The sequence below is a fragment of the Rhinolophus sinicus genome, chromosome X (genome assembly GCF_036562045.2).
Source record: "Rhinolophus sinicus isolate RSC01 chromosome X, ASM3656204v1, whole genome shotgun sequence".
NCBI lineage: Eukaryota > Metazoa > Chordata > Mammalia > Chiroptera > Rhinolophidae > Rhinolophus > Rhinolophus sinicus.
Window position 1 is genome coordinate 43548006 of NC_133768.1, and position 19215 is coordinate 43567220.

The following is a 19215-nucleotide window of genomic DNA, read 5'->3' on the forward strand; positions in this document are numbered from 1 at the left end:
CTTCCCTGGATTTTCTTCTAAAAAAAAATCCTAGTTTTGATTTTTACATTTAGGTTTTTATTTATTCATTCAACCAATATTTATTGATCATTTACTTTGAGCCAGGCACTCTTCTAGGCACTCTTCATTGAAAACAAATAGGCAGTCAAAATCTTGGTCTTCACTGATCTCATAGTTTAGTGAACAGAGACAGACAATAAACTAAATAAATAATGGAATTATATAGCATGTTAAAGAATGATAAGTGCAAAAGAGTAAAACAAAGAGGAATAAAGAATAATGATAGTAAGGTCTGTTTATGGATTCTGTTATGTTTTTTGGCCTTTTTGTCTTTCATTTTGATAACAGTCTTAATTTGCTATAGCTTTATAATAAGTCTTGGTGTTTGGTAGGGGATATCTCCTTAGTGTATTTTCTTTAATATGTCTTAGATATTCTAGGCCTTTTGCTCTTCCCTATAATGTGAGGATCAACATAAAAAGTTGCTTTGTTTTAAACAATCCTTTCGGGATTTTGACTGGATGGTACTGATTTTGAGTAAATTTCAGAATATTGATATTCTTATAGTATTGAGCCATCCAGTATGTAAATATGGTATATTTCTTCATTTATTAAGATTGTCTTTTATGTTCTTTAATATAATTTATTCATTTTGATGGTTTTTTTCTATCTTTTGTGGAAGGCATCATTTATATTATACATTCAATATGTTTTACTTTATAATTCCTTTGTGACCTACTAAGTGGTAAATTTTTGTAAATTCTTGAAAAGAGTATATATTTTCTATATCTTGGTGCAGGGTAGTATCTCTCTATATAAGTTTATCTTTTAAATTTTATTGTTCAAAGCTTCTTATACGTATGATTTTATCTTTGTCATCTGTTTAGGATAGAGGACAGTATAATTCTCTGTCTTATTGGTGTATTTGCAAATGTCTAGTAATTCTATCAGCTTTTGTTTTATTTGTTTTGTCGCCACCTTGTGACACACATCCAAGTCCATAGTGCATTGTTTCTTTTATTATTATGGAGTATCTCTCTTTAGTATGGATGATTTTTTTCTTAAATTCTATTTTCTCTGATATTAGTATTTCCACACCAACGTTTTCTATTTTGGCATTGTTTATCATTTTTTTATTCTTTAATACTTTGTGGAGTGGTTTTATTTTAGGTGTAGTTCTTATAAATGGTATATACCTGGATAAAAAACTATTATGGCAATCTTATCTTTGTTAGGTGAGGCTAATTTGTTTACGATTATTCTGCATGTTGATATATTTTGATTCATTTCTACTCTCCTTCTTGTTTGTTTTTAGTTTAACATCAGCTTTCTTGGTTTCTTTGTCCTTCTATTATCTCTGCTGATTTGGATGCTATAAATTATATTTATATTCTTACCTTTTGTCCTTAAGTATTTTAGATATATATGTGTATATAGGTAACTGAGACTTTCTAAGAAATTCTTCAGTTATTTAATGTTTCCATCTTCTTAACTATGGCAAGGGCTTTAGTATGCTTGAATTACTCATTGAACCCATTCTTATTATTTTTGGATAGAATTTTAGTTTGCCCTTTTAAACCAAAAATCAGTTAATTTTTTTTAACAGTTCAGGCCATTTAATTAGGTTCTTTGTAATTAATTTAGAACACCAGTTTGTGAGGATAAACCCCATTTATAAGAGCAAACACAGAGTGGAGGTAGCCCTGGAGCTGAGGAACAGCTTTGATTTTTGGCAGAATTTGCGAGTCCACCGCTTTCTGATCAATTTTGCGCTGCTCTGTAATCTCGTATTTCTCTTTCTCCGTGTTGAAGAGCGCCCCCTCCCGGTGTCTGGGCTTACGCAGCTGCTTCTTGAAGTACGCATCAGTGAGATGTTTGGGGATTTTCACACCACTGATACCAATTTTGGTGGAGGTGGCGATGACAAATTTCTGGTGTGTTCTACGCAGAGGAACTCGATTGAGGAACAGAGGTCCAGTCACAAGTAGCAAGCCACTGCTCAGCTGCTTGAGGAAAACCACCCTCTCGCCTCTATGGTGCCCCGTGAGTTTGACCAGAATGGTCCCGGGAGTGATGCTGGCCTGAAGTTTTGTCACGTGCTGACTGAAGGATTTCTTGCCGTGGCTTAGCAGCTTTCGAGGCACATCTTCAGTAGGATAGAATCTAGGCATTTGGCAAAGTTTAACTACTCGGGTGCCACCATTCTTGTTGCCACCAACTGGTTTTGTGACAGTAGCAAGAACCTTCTTCTTTTTCTTTTCAATCCTGGATTCAGCTGCTGAGTACTTCCTCTTGTACATGGCCTTTCGGGAATACATAGCCGATCGGGAATACTTAGCCGATCGGGAATACTTAGCCGATCGGGAATACCTGCCTATTCCTCTGACCAGGACAGGCTTTCGGCTACAGTGCGGCTTCCCGTTCTTAGGCGTTTTGGCCCTGAGGTTAGCCTTCTTAACCTTGCCACCAGCATCAGCCTTCCTGGCTTCAGGTTTCTTCTCCTTAGTGTCCAGCTTCCCAGCTTTTTCACCCACCATCTTGCAAGTTGGGAAAGAGAACTAAGGCCCCGAAAAAAAAATCAATTAATTTTATAGTCATATTAAACATAACTTATCAGTTGCTTTGCTCATAATTGATTCTCTTTTTCCACTATATTTTCTCTTTGGCTTTTATTTTATTTATTGCTAAAATACATTGTTTACCTGAGTATATAATGACAGTACCTGTCGCTAGTTGGTTAACTCTAAAGACTGAAAATGTCTTCATTTTGCTCTCATGCTTGATTACTTGATTACTTGGTACAGAGATCCAGGCCAACAGTTTTATTTCAGCATGTGTAAATATTTCTGGCATCCATTTTTGCCTGCCCACAGTCTATTGGATCTTCAGAGGGAGGCATTTTTCCCTTCAAGTGGCTCTAAATTATTGTTTTATTATTATTGTATAATTCTTTTTACATAAAATAACAAGTACAGGCACAACTAATCTGTGGCGATATAAGACAGAAAGTAGTTGCAAGGGTAAATGAAGATTGATTGGAAAGGGGATGAGAAGACCTTCTGGGGTGACAGAAATGTTCCACATTTTGTTTTGGGTGAAGGTTACATGGCTATAACAGTTGTTAAAATTGATCAAACTGAATATGTTCTGTACATTTTAATGTATGTAAAATATTTCTCAATTTAAAAAAAAATGTGAGAAGGCTTCAGTACATTGTGGTAAACTTCCTGCAAAGAGCTCTCGGAAGTCTTTGAGGCAGAGTCAACTGCTCAACCATCACACTGTACAATGGTCTCAGAGAGTGCATGTGAAACAGTTGGGGTCACTTCAAAGGAATAAAACATGGTATCTGGATCTGCATCTTCTAATCCAAATTGCACATCCAGGTTTAATCCAAATCGGACTATACTCTCCAGTGTCATTGTCTTTTTGTAAGTGAACCATTGGTTCTGTGCCTCCTCTCTGGCTTTAGCAATTAAAGCCTAACTTTAGCAATTGGCCTGCTCCCAACACAGCTTGTATGAGCATGAAATCTGCAGCTTTCTCACTGCTGCAGGGCAGTGGGAGGTGATTCTCTTCCCTATAGTTAGGCAAACACACCTCTAACGTGTGTATCCCAATAGCTATGGAACAAAGCTTGATCATCTCAATGGCATACTGCACTTAAAATAATCTTTGAAGTAATGAGAGAAGATTATTTCATATAAGGAACATGTAAAGGGCAGAAAGTACTGGTGGCTTCTCAAAGGTTCTGAGGGCTAACACACCTCCACCAGCACCGAATTCAGTAAAACTGTCATTGTATTAAGCACCCACCTTTCCTGACACTATACCTCATGCTATGAGGTTTTATCCATTGTGTCTGGGAGTTCATTGATTTATTTTAATTAAAATTTATTGGGATGACAATGGTAAAAAACTACATAGTTTTCAAGTGTACAATTCTATAATACATCATCTATATATTACATTATGTGTTCACCACCCAGAGTCAGTTCTCCTTCCATCACCATATATTTGATCCCCTTTACCCTCTGGTAACGACTAAACTGTTGTCTGTGTCTATGAGTTTTTGTTTCTTTATTTACCTTGTTCCTTTGTTGCCTTTAGTTTTATATCCGACATATGAGTGAAGTCCTATGGTTTTCGACTTTTTCTGTCTCATTTATTTCGCTTAGCATAATAATCTCAAGATCCATCCATGTTGTCGCAGATGGCAGTATTTCATCTTTTCTTATGGCAGAGTAGTATTCCATTGTGTATATGTACCACATCTTTATCCAATCATCTATCAAAGGACACTTTGGTTGTTTCCATGTCTTGGCCACCGTAAAATAATGCTGCAGTGAACATTGCAGTACATATATCTTTACAGATAAATGTTTTCAGATTTTTTGGGGAGATACCCAGGAGAGGAATTTCTGAGTCATGTGGTAATTCTATTCTTAATTTTTTCAGGAACCTCTCTACTGTTTTCCATAGCAGCTGTACCAATTTACATTCCCACCAACAGTGTATGAGGGTTCCTTTTTCTCCACAGCTCTCCAACACTTGTTATTATTTGTCTTGTTGATGATAGCCATTCTAACAGGTGTGAGGTTGTGGTTTTTTCATTGTGGTTTTGATTTGCATTTCCCTAATAGCTAGTGAAGTTGAACATTTTTTCATATATCTGTTGGCCATTTGCAGGTTCTCTTGGGAGAAGTTTCTGTTTATATCCTCTTTCTACTTTTTAACTGGATTTTTTGTCTTTTTGTTGTTGAGTCGTGTGAGTTCCTTATATATTTTGGATATTAGCCCCTTATTGGAGGCATTTTTTTTGCAAATATGTTCTCCCATTAAGTTGGTTGCCTCTTTGTATTTTGTTGATGGGTTATTTTGCTGCAGAAGCTTTTTAGTTTGATATAGTCCCATTAATTTATTTTAGCTTTTACTTTCCTTGCTTTTGAGGTCAAATTCATAAAATCCTCTTTGAACCCAAGATCCATAAATTTGGTACCTAGGCTTTCTTCTATGCAGTTTATTGTTTCAGGTCTTATGTTTAGGTCTTTGATCCATTTTGAGTTAACTTTGGTAAATGGTGACACACAGCAGTCTAGTTTCATTCTTTTGCACGTGGCTTTCTAATTCTCCCAGCACCATTTATTGAAGAGGCTCTCTTTTCTCCATGGTATGTGTTTTGCTCCTTTGTTGAAAATCATCTGTCCATATTTATGTAGGTTTATTTCTGGGTTTTCAATTCTATTCCATTGGTCTGTGTGTTTGTTTTTCTGCCAGTACCATGCTTTTTATTATTTATTTATTTATTTATTTATTTTTAAAAATTTGTTGGGGTGACAATTGTTAGTAAAATTACATAGATTTCAGGTGTACAATTCTGTATTACATCATCTATATATCCCATTGTGTGTTCACCACCCAGAGTCAGTTCTCCTTCCATCACCATATATTTGATCCCTCTTACCCTCATCTCCCACCCCCATCCTCCCTTACCCTCTGGTAACCACTAAACTATTGTCTGTGTCTATGAGTTTTTGTTTCTAATTTGTTTGTCTTGTTCTTTTGTTGTTTTTGGTTTATATACCACATATCAGTGAAATCATGTGGTTCTCTGCTTTTTCTGTCTGACTTATTTTGCTTAGCATTATACTCTCAAGATCCGTCCATGTTGTCACAAATGTTCCTATATCATCTTTTATTACCGCCGAATAGTGTTCCATTGTGTATATATACCACAACTTCTTTATCCATTCATCTATTGAAGGACATTTTGGTTGTTTCCATGTCTTGGCCACCGTAAATAAAGCTGCAATGAACATTGGAGCACACGTGTCTTTATCTCTAAATGTTTTCAGATTTTCTGGATAGATACCCAGGAGAGCAATTGCTGGGTCATATGGTAATTCTATTCGTAATTTTTTGAGGCACCTCCACATTGCCTTCCATAACGGCTGCACCAGTCTGCATTCCCACTAACAATGTATGAAGGTTCCTTTTTCTCCACAGCCTCTCCAACACTTGTTATTATTTGTCTTGTTGATGATAGCCATTCTGACTGGGGTGAGGTGATATCTCATTGTGGTTTTGATTTGCATTTCTCTGATGATTAGTGATGTTGAGCATTTTTTCATATGTCTGATTGCCATCCGTGTGTCCTCTTTGGACAAATGTCTCTTCAGGTCGTCTGCCCATTTTTCAATTGGGTTGTTTTTTTGTTGTTGAATTTCATGAGTTCCTTGTATATTTTGGGTATTAGCCCCTTATCGGAGGCACTGTTTGCAAAAATCTTCTCCCATTCAGTTGGTGGCCTCTTTATTTTGTCAATGGTTTCTTTTGCTGTGCAGAAGCTCTTAAGTTTCATATAGTCCCCTTCGTGTATTTTAGCTTTTACTTCCATTGCCTTTGGAGTCAAATTCATAAAATGCTCTTTGAACGCAAGGTCCATAAGTTTAGTACCTATGTTTTCTTCTATGCAGTTTATTGTGTCAGGTCTTATGCTTAAGTCTTTGATCCATTTTGAATTAATTTTGGTACATGGTGACAGATAGCAGTCCAGTTTCATTCTTTTGCATGTGGCTATCCAATTCTGCCAGCACCATTTTTTTTTTTTTTTTTTTTTTTTTTGTCATTAACTTTTTTTTTTTTTTTTTTTTTTTTTTTTTAATTAGTTTCAGGTGCACAAGACAAAGCAAAACTTAGACATTTATCATTTATATCCCTCACACTGTGTGAACCCCCCTCCCCCCATCCACTATCCCTCTGTACGTTCCCAAAACCTCTCACCTTCCCCTTATCCCCACCTCCCCGCCCCTCTAGCAACCCTCTGTTTTTCCTCCATGTTTCCAAAACTGTTTCTGATTAGTTCATTCACTTATTCTTTTCTTTAGATTCCGCATATAAGTGAGATCATATGGTATTTGTCTTTCTCTTTCTGACTTATTTCACTTAACATAATGTTCTCTAGGTCCATCCATGTTGTTGCAAATGGTAAGATTTCTTTCTTCTTTATGGCTGCGTAATACTCCATTGTATAAATGTACCACAGTTTCTTAATCCAGTCATCTACTGATGGGCATTTCGGTTGTTTCCAGGTCTTGGCTATTGTATATAGTGCTGCAATAAACATAGGAGTGCATAAAGATTTTTGAATTGGAGTTTTGGATTTCTCCGGATAGATACCTAGGAGTGGGATTGCTGGATCATAAGGTAGTTCCATTTTCAGATTTTTGAGATATCTCCAAACTGTTTTCCATAGTGGCTGCACCAATCTGCATTCCACCAACAGTGCACCAGCGTTCCCTTTTCTCCGCATCCACGCCAGCACTTGTTGTTTGTTGATTTATTGATGATAGCCATCCTGACTGGGGTGAGGTGGTATCTCATTGTGGTTTTTATTTGCATTTCTCTAATGGTTAGTGAGGTTGAACATTTCTTCATATGTCTGTTTGCCATCTGTGTGTCCTTTTTAAAAAATGTCTCTTCATGTCCTCTGCCCATTTTTCAATTGGGTTGTTTGATTTTTGGAGTTGAGTTGAGTGAGTTTTTTATAAATTTGTGATATTAACCCCTTATCAGATATATCATTGGCAAATATCTTTTCCCAATCAGTAGGATCCCTTTTTGTTTTATTGATGGTTTCCTTTGCTGTGAAAAAGCTTTTTAGTTTGATGTAATCCCACATGTTTATTTTTTCTCTTACTTCCCTCATGAGGATATATCAGTAAAAATCTTACTCCGGGTAATGTCTGTGAAGTTTCTTCCTATATTTTCTTCTAGGAATTTTATGGTTTCAGATCTTACATTTAAATCTTTAAGCCATTTTGAATTTATTTTTGTATGTGGTGTAAGGAGGTGATCCAGCTTCATCTTTTTGCATGTGTCTGTCCAAGTTTCCCAGCACCATTTATTGAATAGACTGTCTTTACCCCACCGTATATTCTTGCTTCCATTGTCATAGATTAAGTGGCCATATAGGCATGGATTTATTTCTGGACTCTCTATTCTGTTCCATTGATCTATGGGTCTGTTTTTATGCCAGTACCATGCTGTTTTGATTACTGTAGCCTTGTAGTATAATTTGAAGTCAGGTATTGTTATACCTCCCACTTTGTTCTTATTTCTCAAGATTGTTGAAGATATCCGGGGTCTTTTGTTATCCCATATAAATTTTAGGATTATATGTTCTATTTCTGTGAAAAATGTCGTTGGTAGTTTGATAGGAATTGCGTTGAATATATATATTGCCTTAGGCAGTATGGACATTTTAACTATATTAATTCTTCCTATCCATGAACATGGTATGTGTTTCCATCTATTTGTATCTTCTTTCATTTCTTTCTTCAGTGTCTTATAATTTTCTGAGTACAGATCTTTTACTTCTTTGGTTAAATTTATTCCCAGGTATTTTATAGTCTTTGGAGCAATTGTAAATGGAATTGCTTTTTAATTTCTCCTTCTGATGTTTTATTATTGGTATATACAAATGCAACTGATTTCTGAATATTAATTTTGTATCCTGCTACTTTACTAAATTCATCTATCAGCTCTAATAGTTTCTTGGTGGAGTCTTTAGGGTTCTCTAAATATAGTATCATATCATCTGCATATAATGACAGTTTTACTTCCTCCTTACCGATTTGGATGCCTTTTATTTCTTTTTCTTGTCTGATTGCTGTGGCTAGAACTTCCAGCACTATGTTGAATAGAAGTGGAGAAAGTGGGCAGCCTTGCCTTGTTCCTGATTTTAAGGGAATGGTTTTAGTTTTTCCCCATTGAGTATGATGTTAGCTGTGGGTCTATCATATATGGCCTTTATTATGTTGAGATATGATACCTCTATTCCCACTTTCTTAAGGGTTTTTATCATGAATGGCTGCTGAATTTTATCAAATGCTTTTTCTGCATCTATTGATATGATCATGTGATTTTTATTTTTCATTTTCTTAATGTGGTGTATCACATTAATTGATTTGCGGATGTTGAACCACCCTTGCATACCAGGGATGAATCCCACTTGATCATGGTGTATAATCTTTTTAATATATTGCTGAATTCTGTTTGCTAGTATTTTGTTGAGGATTTTTGCATCTATGTTCATTAGCGATATCGGCCTGTAGTTTTCTTTTTTTGTGGTGTCTTTGTCTGATTTTGGGATCAGGGTGATAGTGGCTTCGTAAAAAGTGTTTGGGAAAAAATCCCTCTGGATTTTTTGGAAGAGTTTGAGGAGAATAGGTGACAATTCTTTTTTGAACGTTCTGTAAAATTCACCTGTAAAGCCATCTGGTCCAGGGCTTTTGTTTGTTGGGAGATTGTTGATTACTGATTCAATTTCCTTGGTGGTAATCAGTCTATTCAGGTTTTCTGTCTCCTCTTGAGTTAGCCTTGGGAGGTTGTATGCATCTAGGAAATTGTCCATTTCTTCCAGGTTGTCAAATTTGTTGGCATACAGTTGCTCATAGTAATTTCTTAGGATTTTTTGTATCTCTGGTGTCTGTTGTCACTTCTCCTCTTTCATTACTGATTTTATTAATTTCGGTCCTCTCTTTTTTTTTAATGAGTCTGGCTAAAGGTTTGTCAATTTTGTTTATCTTCTCTAAGAACCAACTCTTGGATTCATTGATCTTTTGTATTGTTTTTCTGGTTTCTATTTCATTTATTTCCGCTCTGATCTTTATTATCTCCTTCCTTGTACTCCCTTTGGGCTTATTTTGTTGTTCTTTTTCCAGATCCCTTAAGTGTGAAGATAAACTGTTGATTAGTGATGTTTCTTGTTTCTTTAGGTAGGCCTGCAGTGCTATGAACTTCCCTCTTAGGACTGCTTTCGCTGCATCCCATAGATTTTGGGTCGTTGTATTTTCATTTTCGTTTGTCTCGAGATATCTTTTGATTTCTTCCTTGATCTCCTGTTTGACCCATTCATTGTTTAGTAACATATTATTCAGCCTCCATGAATTTGTGTGTCTTCCAGTCTTTTTCCTGTAGTTCATTTCTAATTTCATAGCACTGTGGTCAGAGAAGACAATTGGTATGATTTCAATTTTCTTAAATTTATCCAGACTTGCTTTGTGGCCTAACATATGGTCTATCTTGGAGAATGTTCCATGTGCGCTTGAGAAGAACGTGTATTCTGCAGCATTGGGGTGGAATGCTCTGAAAATATCGATTAAATCCAAGTGGTCCAATGTGTCATTTAAGGCTGTTGTTTCCGTATTGATTTTCTGTCTGGAAGACCTGTCCCTTGTTGTCAGAGGTGTGTTGAAGTCCCCTACTATGATAGTGTTACTGTTGATCTCCATCTTTATGTCAGTCAATATCTGTTTTATATATTTAGGTGCTCCTATGTTGGGTGCATAGATGTTTACTAGGGTTATATCCTCTTGTCGAATTGATCCCTTTATTATTATATAGTGTCCATCTTTGTCTTTTAATATTTTCTTCATTTTAAAGTCTATTTTGTCAGAGATAAGTATTGCAACTCCAGCTTTTTCTCATTTCCATTTGCATGGAATATCTTACTCCAACCCTTCACTTTTAGCCTGTGTGTGTCTTTTGATCTGAGGTGAGTCTCTTGTATACAGCATATACAAGGGTCTTGCTTTCTTATCCATTCAGCCACCCTATGTCTCTTGATTGGAGCATTTAAACCATTTACATTTAAAGTGATTATTGATAAGTACATAGTTATTGCCATTTTTAAATTTGTGGATAAATTGTTTTCATCTTTCTTCTATTTACAGAAGTCCTTTTAGTATTTCTTGCAATGCTGGCTTGGTGGTAATGAATTCCTTTAGCTTATTCTTTTCTGGGAAGCTCTTTATCTCCCCGTCAATTTTAAATGATAGCCTTGCTGGATAAAGCAACCTAGGTTGTAGGCCTTTGTTTTCCATCACTTTGAGTATCTCCTGCCACTCCCTCCTGGCCTTCAATGTTTCTGCAGAAAAGTCATTTGATAGTCTTATGGGAGTTCCTTGTATGTAACCCTCTGTCTTTCTCTTGCTGCTTTTAGGATTCTCTCTTTGTCTTTAATCTTTGCCATTTTAACTATAATGTGTCTTGGAGTGGACCTGTTTGGGTTTATCCTGGTTGGAACTCTCTGCACTTCCTGGACTTGTATGTTGGTTTCCTTCATCAGGTTAGGGAAATTTTCAGACATTATTACTTCAAATATGTTCTCAATCCCTTGTTTCTTCTCTTCACCTTCTGGTATTCCTATGATGCGCATGTTGTTGCGCTTGATGTTATCCCATAGGTCTCTTAAACCATCTTCATTGCTTTTTATTCTTTTTCTTTCTGTTGTTCTGTTTGGGTGATCTCTGCTAACTTGTCTTCTAAGTCGCTGATTCGATCCTCTGCTTCATCTAACCTGCTGTTAATTCCTTCAAGTGAGTTCTTTATTTCGGTAACTGTGTTCTTTAGTTCTAACTGGTTGTTCGTTATGATTTCTACATCCTTCTTGATGTCCTCTCTAAGTTCCTTAAACATTCTTATCATCAGTATTCTGAACTCTGTCTCTGATAGTTTGGTTACCTCTGCTTCATTTAGTTCCATTTCTGAAGGTTTCTTCTGTTCTTTTATTTGGGATATGTTTCTTTGTTTCCTCATTCTGGCTGACTCTCTGTGTTTGCTTCGATGTATTAGATAGGTGCCCTGGAGTTCTTAGTTCTTGCTGGATTAGTATATAATAAATGTCCTTTATATTTGACTTGCACTACTTCGTTCTTCTCCCCTACGTGTGCTCTAAAAGTGACTCTTGTGTTGTGTATATTGTCCTGCAAGAAATCCCTGCGCGAGTCTCTTCGCTGTTCTGCGTGATGAGCAGAGAGTCCTTTGATGGGTTATAAGCTTCCCGTTTCTGATAAGATCCGACGGAGAACTCAAAAAGTGTGCCCCGCTGCCGCCATTGCTATGACGTCAAAGTCGCCAGCACCATTTTTTGAAGAGGCTGTCTTTCCTCCATTGCATGTTTTTAGCTTCTTTGTCAAAAATTATCTGTCCATATTTGTGTGGTTTTATTTCTGGGTTCTCAATTCTATTCCATTGGTCTATGTGTCTGTTTTTCTGCCAATACCATGCTGTTTTGATTATTGTAGCCCTGTAGTACAAGCTAAAGTCAGGGAGTGTGATACCTTCAGTATTGTTCTTTTTTCTTAAGATTGTTTTGGCTATTCGGGGTCTTTTGTGGTTCCAAACAAATCTGATGATTTTTTGTTCTATTTCTTTAAAATATGCCATTGGAATTTTGATGGGGATTTGCATGAAATCTGTATATTGCTTTGGGTTATGGCCATTTGAACTATGTTGATTCTTCCAATCCATGAGCACGGAATGTCTTTCCATTTCTTTGTGTCTTCTTCAGTTTCTTTTAAAAATGTGTTATAGTTTTCAGCATATAGGTCTTTCACATCCTTGGTTAAGTTTATTCCTAGGTATCTTTTTTGATTATTGCTGCTCTGTAGTACAAGCTGAAGTCATGGAGTGTGATACCTCCAGCATTATTCTTTTTTCTTAAGATGGCTTTTGCTGTTCGGGGTCTTTTGTGCTTCCATGCAATGATGGGGATTGCATTAAATCTGTATACTGCTTTGGGTTGATTTTTATTTATCTTGCTCACTGGACTTTTGATCTGAGAACTCATGTGTTTCTTCAAATCTGCAAAGTAATGAACAATTTCTCTTCAGTTATCAATCATTATTCTCCTAATATTATTTCAAACTTAAATTAGATGATTTAGATGAATATATCCTGTACATCTTTTAACTATTCTTTTGTATTTTTATCTTCTTATCACTGTCTATTGCATTGTGGGTGAGTTCTTCAGTATCATATGTTCCAATTCACAAATTTGCTCTTTGGCCATGTGTAGTCGAGTTTGTCTTATCTTTTGCACATTTAAAATTCAGTGACATTTTTTATTTTCACAATTTTAAATTATTTCCCTTTCATATTTACTGCTTCCTTTCATTATATATATTTTTAATATGTTAGCTCTTTATCACTTTCAATATCCTGAACATACTTGTTTTATTTTCTAAATGGCTCCATAATAGTATTGGTACCTGGAATGAATTAATGATCTGGTTGTCAATTTTTCTTTATTAAATTTCTTCATGGATTTTGGGATTTTGGTTTTCAGCTTAATTTAAGTGGAAGAGTTTTATTATCTACCTCTGTTTATTAGTCTATGCTTACCCATCTCTATCTGGAGGTTTTTGGTTGCTTTCTTCCAGCTGTCCAGGCTCCAATCCACTACTAGATCTCATTATTGCCTCATGATGTTACTGAGGATACCACAGATACAGGCGATCCCATAGAACCAGTTAAAATAGCTAGTTGACGCCTTCGCTCAGCATCTGGTTGCAAGGTTTTGTCTGTGACTTTCTGCTTTCTTAAACCTGTCATTTGCCAGGGTTTGGAAGCAATAATTTTTAGCTTCTTTTCACAAGCAGAGGTTTCCCCATTCTAGTTCCTGACTTTTGGTCTCCTTTCCCCCAAAGAATCTAAATTCCTGACTTCCGGTTCCTGTTTGATTATCCAGAGCTCGGCAAGCCAATGTCTTCAATTCCATTAGTTATTTTGTGTTTCCGGGCTAATATGTTTTCTTATATTTGAGCTTGACTGTCTTTTATGGTCTGTCTCTCTATGTAATTTTATTCATTATTCTTTATATGTTTGGAGCAAAGAGGAGAGGGTTATCAAAGTGTGAGAAATTGAAGTGCCATATTACCTTGGCTAGAATATGGTTTTAATATATGTATGTTGCTATGACTTGTCCTCACAAGGATAACAAAAACCAGCTAAGATGGTGTGAAACATGTACTGTACTTAGGATCCTGAGTCTAATCTCTTTGTAGTTTGTGCTTGACAAGTCACTTAATCCTTATTGTAGATCTTTCTTTGCATTAAGCTGTATGAAGCTCACCCCAGCATGTAGCTATCTTGACAAGCTTTTTATTTATTTTTATGTTGTGTTTTGTCTTGTAGAAAGATTTCTTCCCTTGACCAGTCACTCAAGGTTGAACCCTTGGAGAGGATAAACAAGCAGTAAGTGGCAATGAAGAAGGAGTTATTGGTTTTCAAAGTGTCTCAGAACACTTGGAAAAAGTATTCCAAATAAAGAGGTGCTTTGCTCCCACAAATTCAATACTCTCAAAGCTTTGAAATAAAGCTTTGTCCTTTTGGAAGTCTTCCACCTATCTTTCCACTAAAGATGGATATAAAACTGAAAAATCGTGAATTCTGGTACAGTCTCCATGGCCAGGTCCCAGGGCTGCTGGACTGGGACATGGGGAATGAGTTCTTCCTTCCCATCACCACAGACCAATACCCCATTTCTCAGCAGCACCTTGCCAAATACGTACCCAGAATAGTGGAGCCCCCAAAGATGCCTCAAGTGAGAAGACCCAATCCCAATAAAGACGATCCTGACTCTGAAGCCAACCTCTGGATGTGGGTGAATCCCAAAATCGTGTGCCCCCTTGCCTGCCAGAAGGCCCCAAAACCCCGTAAGAAGATTAATCTGACAAGCATGCTTCTTTTCCCTCAGCCACTCCCAAAAGATAAAGAATCTAAACTGTAGTGATGGAGTACCTGCCATCTTCCTCCAGTGAGCAGTCTCCCCCACAAAAGCAATTTCCATCATCCTCCAGCAACTGGGAGCTCACAAAAGAGGAGACTGAGGAAAAAGATGACAACTCCTCTGTGGCCCTCCAATCCACTAACAAAGGGGAGTGCTTCCAGAGCTCAAAGCTGTGGCAAGGCAACTGTCAGGAGAGGAAGTCCAGGCTCTGCCCCCTCTCAATTACACTCATGTAATTGCTCTGGCATTAAGAAACAGAACCTCTGGGCCGGCCGGTGGCTCAGGCGGTTGGAGCTCCGTGCTCCTAATTCCAAAGGCTGCCGGTTAGATTCCCACATGGGCTAGTGGGCTCTCAACCACAAGGTTGCCGTTTCAATTCCTCGAGTCCCGCAAAGGATGGTGGGCTCCACCCCTGCAACTAAGATTGAACATGGCACCTTGAGCTGAGCTGCCTCCCGGATGGCTCAGTTGGTTGGAGCGCGTCCTCTCAACCACAAATGTTGCCAGTTCGACTCCCGACTCTCCTGCAAGGGATGGTGGGCTGTGCCCCCTGCAACTAACAAAGGCAACTGGACCTGGAGCTGAGCTGTGCCCTCCACAATTAAGACTGAAAGGACAACAACTTGAAGCTGAACAGCACCCTCCACAACTAAGATTGAAAAGGACAACAACTTGACTTGGAAAAAAAGTCTTGGAAGTACACACTGAACAATAAAGCCGTGTTCCCCTTCCCCAATAAAATCTTTATAAAAAAAAAGAAACAGAACCTCAATAGTATCATTTGTGACAACATGGATGGATCTTCAGATTATAATGCTAAGCGATATAAGTCAGACAGAAAAAGTAGAGAATTATATGATTTCTCTGATATGTGGTATGTAAAACTGAAAACAAAAGAACAAGACAAACAATTGAAGAAACAAAAACTCATAGACATGGACGATAGTTTAGGGGTTACCAGAGGGTAAGGGGGGAGGGGGGCTCTAGAAGAGGGTAAACGGGATCTAATATATGGTGATGGAAAGAGAATTGACTCTGGGTGGTGAACACACAATGTGAGATATAGACAATGTATTACAGAATTGTACACCTGAAATATATGTAATTTTACTAACAATTGTCACCCCAATAAACTTTAGTTAAAAAACAAACAAACAGAACCTCCCACCCCATGGCCTCAATGTGCAAGAGAGCTACAGTATCACCTGACAACATTTACCTTTATTCCAGACAGCTCCAAATAGCTAAAAGAACACAATCTGCCACAACTTCTACTTCCTGGGAAGCTTCAAGAAGACGCCAATCAGCCTTCTGGATGAAGTTAATGCAAGGCCACAGTCTGGCCTCTAGAGACTTACTGAGGATGGACACTGCCGCTTTTAGAAGGAGACTAGTGCCTTAGCTCCATTCATAGGGAGATGATCCAATCCTGCTCAAGCCAGCCAGATGTGATGACCTCTCCTTTGACCTCTGAAATACCACTGCTCCCTTTCTGGAACACTGCCCTCCTTAATGGGCCGACCCTGCCTGGTAGGTGCCAAGCCTGTACTGCTCCAAGGATGGTATCTAATAAAGTAAGAGATGGGTACAGAGGAGACAAAACTTAAATCTAGGTGGGGATTCATGGAAAAGTGGAAAGGGGACAATGGCAGTTCTGCATTTTGAGCAGAGGCAGGAAATCCTAGAAACAATAGCATGGAAGTCAAGGAGAGAAAGGGATATTTTATAAGAAAAGGGGTTCTTTTTACTGAAGAGTATGCTCACACATGAAAACAAATGGTGGAGACCCAGTAATCCCACTTCTGGGTATTGATCTGAAGAAACCCAAAACACTACTTCAAAGGGAAATATGCCTCTATATGTTCATTGCAGCATTATTTACAATAGCCAAGATATAGAGGCAACCTGGGTGTCCATCAATGGAAGAATGGATAAAAAAGAGGTGGTTCATATATACAATGGAATATTACTCAGCTATAAAAAAGAATGAGATCATGTCATCTGCAACAACATGGATTGACCTAGAGGGTAATATGCTGAGTGGAGTAAATCAGGCAGAGAAAGACAAATGCCATATAATTTCACTTATATGTAGGACCTAACACACAAAATAAATGAATAAACTTAAAACAGAAACAAACTCATAGAAACAGAGAACATTTTGATGGTTGCCAGAAGGGAGGAGAGTTGGGGGGAAAGGAATAAAAAGTACAAATTGGTAGTTTACATACAATATTATATTAGTTTCAGGTGTATAACATAATGATTAGACATTTATAAAATTCATGAAGTGATCACCCAATAAGTCACCCCATCTTACCTCATACATAGTTATTACACTGTTATTGACTATATTACCTGTGCTGTACTTTACATCCCTGTGACAATTTTTTTTTTTTCCCTGTGAAAATTTTTATAAATGGTAGTTTGTGCTTCTTAATCCCTTCACTTTTTTCACCCATCCCCCACCCCTCTCCTATCTGGTGACCATCAATTTGCTCTCTGTATTTATGAGTTTGTTTCTGTTTTGTTTCTTCATTTATTTTTTTAGACCAAACAGCTACTTTTTTTTTTTTTTTAATTTATTTTTTTAATTAGTTTCAGGTGCACAAGACAAAGCAAAACTTAGACGTTTATCATTTACATCCCTCACACTGTGCAAACAGCTACTTTTAATTTGGATATTGAAAGCCCTTGAATTGAGCCTGTATTAACCCTAAGTCATTTGATGACAAAACGTTGCTTTCCATTCTTTAATTTGTCAAAACTTTGTTGAGGAAATGCCAATGTGTCAAAGTCCAGCTTAGGTGCTGAGGATACAAAGCTGACAGTTTAATGGGAGACAGACACATAAACAGATATTTGTTTTTCTTTTTGTTCTGTTCCCCCCCCCCCCCCCCCCAGATATTTGTAATGTAGACGGGATGAAACAAATGTGCAAGGTTGCCATGGAAATGGGGAGACATACTTACTGGGAAAGACACTGAAAAGGAAATAACTTTTGAACTAATTTTGAAGAATAGGGATTTGCTGGGCATATAAATTAGAGAAAAGACATTACAGAAGCAACAGTGTAAGCAAAGTAAATGCTTGGAGTGTTTGGAGGAATGGTAGGAAGTTCAGTGCAGCTTGGCTATATTGTATTAGGCCCAAGAGTGACAACAAACCTAGACAAAAGACCTTTCCTGTGCTACTTAGGTGTTGGACTTTATTCTGTGGGCTACTGGGAACCAAGAGATATCAGTGGTGTTTTACTAAAAAAACAAAAACATAGAACAATGAGCATTTCAGCTTTTGGTTTTCTAATTTCAAAATTCTCTTTAACATCTTTTCTATACAAATAAACTTCCTTTTATCAGATTTAAGCATATTTTTCTGCCTTTTATTTTGGTATATTATTAAAGAAATAGCCAGGAGAAAATATATTAGATTTTTAAGTATGCATTTAGTTGCAAAACCATCAATAATGGGGATACAAATATGCTTGTAAAATACAGAAACAATTCAATATAGTTGTAAATCAATTGAAAACTGCTTTTTTGTAATGGTTTACTATAGCTCACACAAATCTGTATATTTAGGTTGAATTGCAAAGGCAACATTCAAACAGTACTCTCTGAAAAATAATTTAAATGCTACTTCTGTATCATAAGGCAAAGACAAAGTTGACAATACCTTGGAATTAATAAAATATTCTGGCTATAAGTATTAGACATTGTTTTGTTTTTTTTTCCCAAAATTAACACGTGTAAGTAAAAGAGCCTGTTTTGAAATTAACCAGACTGTTTTTCTTTTGTTGTTAAATCACAAACTACATTTCTAATATATGTAATATACTCTAAACTTCAGGAACAGTGCAGATTTTCATTTTCAGAACTGAACCTGAATTTTCTGCAACCTGGCACCTTGAGCTTTGAAACCCTCTATTTGATTTTTTGGTGAACCTTCTTTCTGCTCCGGTTAATGGCTAGGCACTGCACTTCTTCTCTTATCCGAGATAATTCAGATGAAGGCAGATTTTCCTTTGAAGTCATTTCTTGTTCCTGTTTTCCTCTTAGCCAGTATGCTGGTACTTCAAGTGACTTCGATGCCAGCAGCAGTTCTTGCGCTGGTATTATTAATACTTTGGGAGGCTTCAAAATCAGTTTTGGGGGAGTGGGTGATATTCACCATTCACATCGAGGAAAGCTTTGTAAATGTCAGTAGGTACTTTAATATTTGTCAGAACTGGTGTACAGTTGATACAGATATTTTTTCCCTTAAGCTTGCCACCTTCTTTCTTATTGAATTTGTAAACGACATTTTTCCTGGATTTATTGGGACCTAAACTTTTAGGTTGAGCAGAATGAGAAAAATATATGGATGGCACAGGAATATGTTCATCTAAGCTAATGTCATCATGATTGATCCCGTACCCTGCCTTTGTAATCTTAATTTGAAAACTGCCCTGAATAATAAAGTAAGTTATTTTAGGAAATGATTATATACCTATTTCCTCTGCCTTTCTTCCTCAAAGAGATTTCATTCTCTTTTTCTGTAAGCACAGTTATGAGGAATTATGTCAAATTCCTCTATCAAATCTTCCTCTTTAACTCTTCAAGAGCCCACAGTTCATCTGTATCAGTAGGTAAACTGCCTTT

The 19215-nt window shown here is 37.0% G+C and overlaps 2 pseudogenes; one reads left to right on the top strand and one right to left on the bottom strand.

Moving 5' to 3' along the window:
* Positions 1 to 1640: 1640 nt before the first annotated feature.
* LOC109439285 (large ribosomal subunit protein eL6) lies at positions 1641 to 2550 on the bottom strand (annotated as a pseudogene).
* An 11656-nt stretch (positions 2551 to 14206) lies between these two features.
* LOC109439284 (forkhead box protein R2) lies at positions 14207 to 17562 on the top strand (annotated as a pseudogene).
* Positions 17563 to 19215: the final 1653 nt, after the last annotated feature.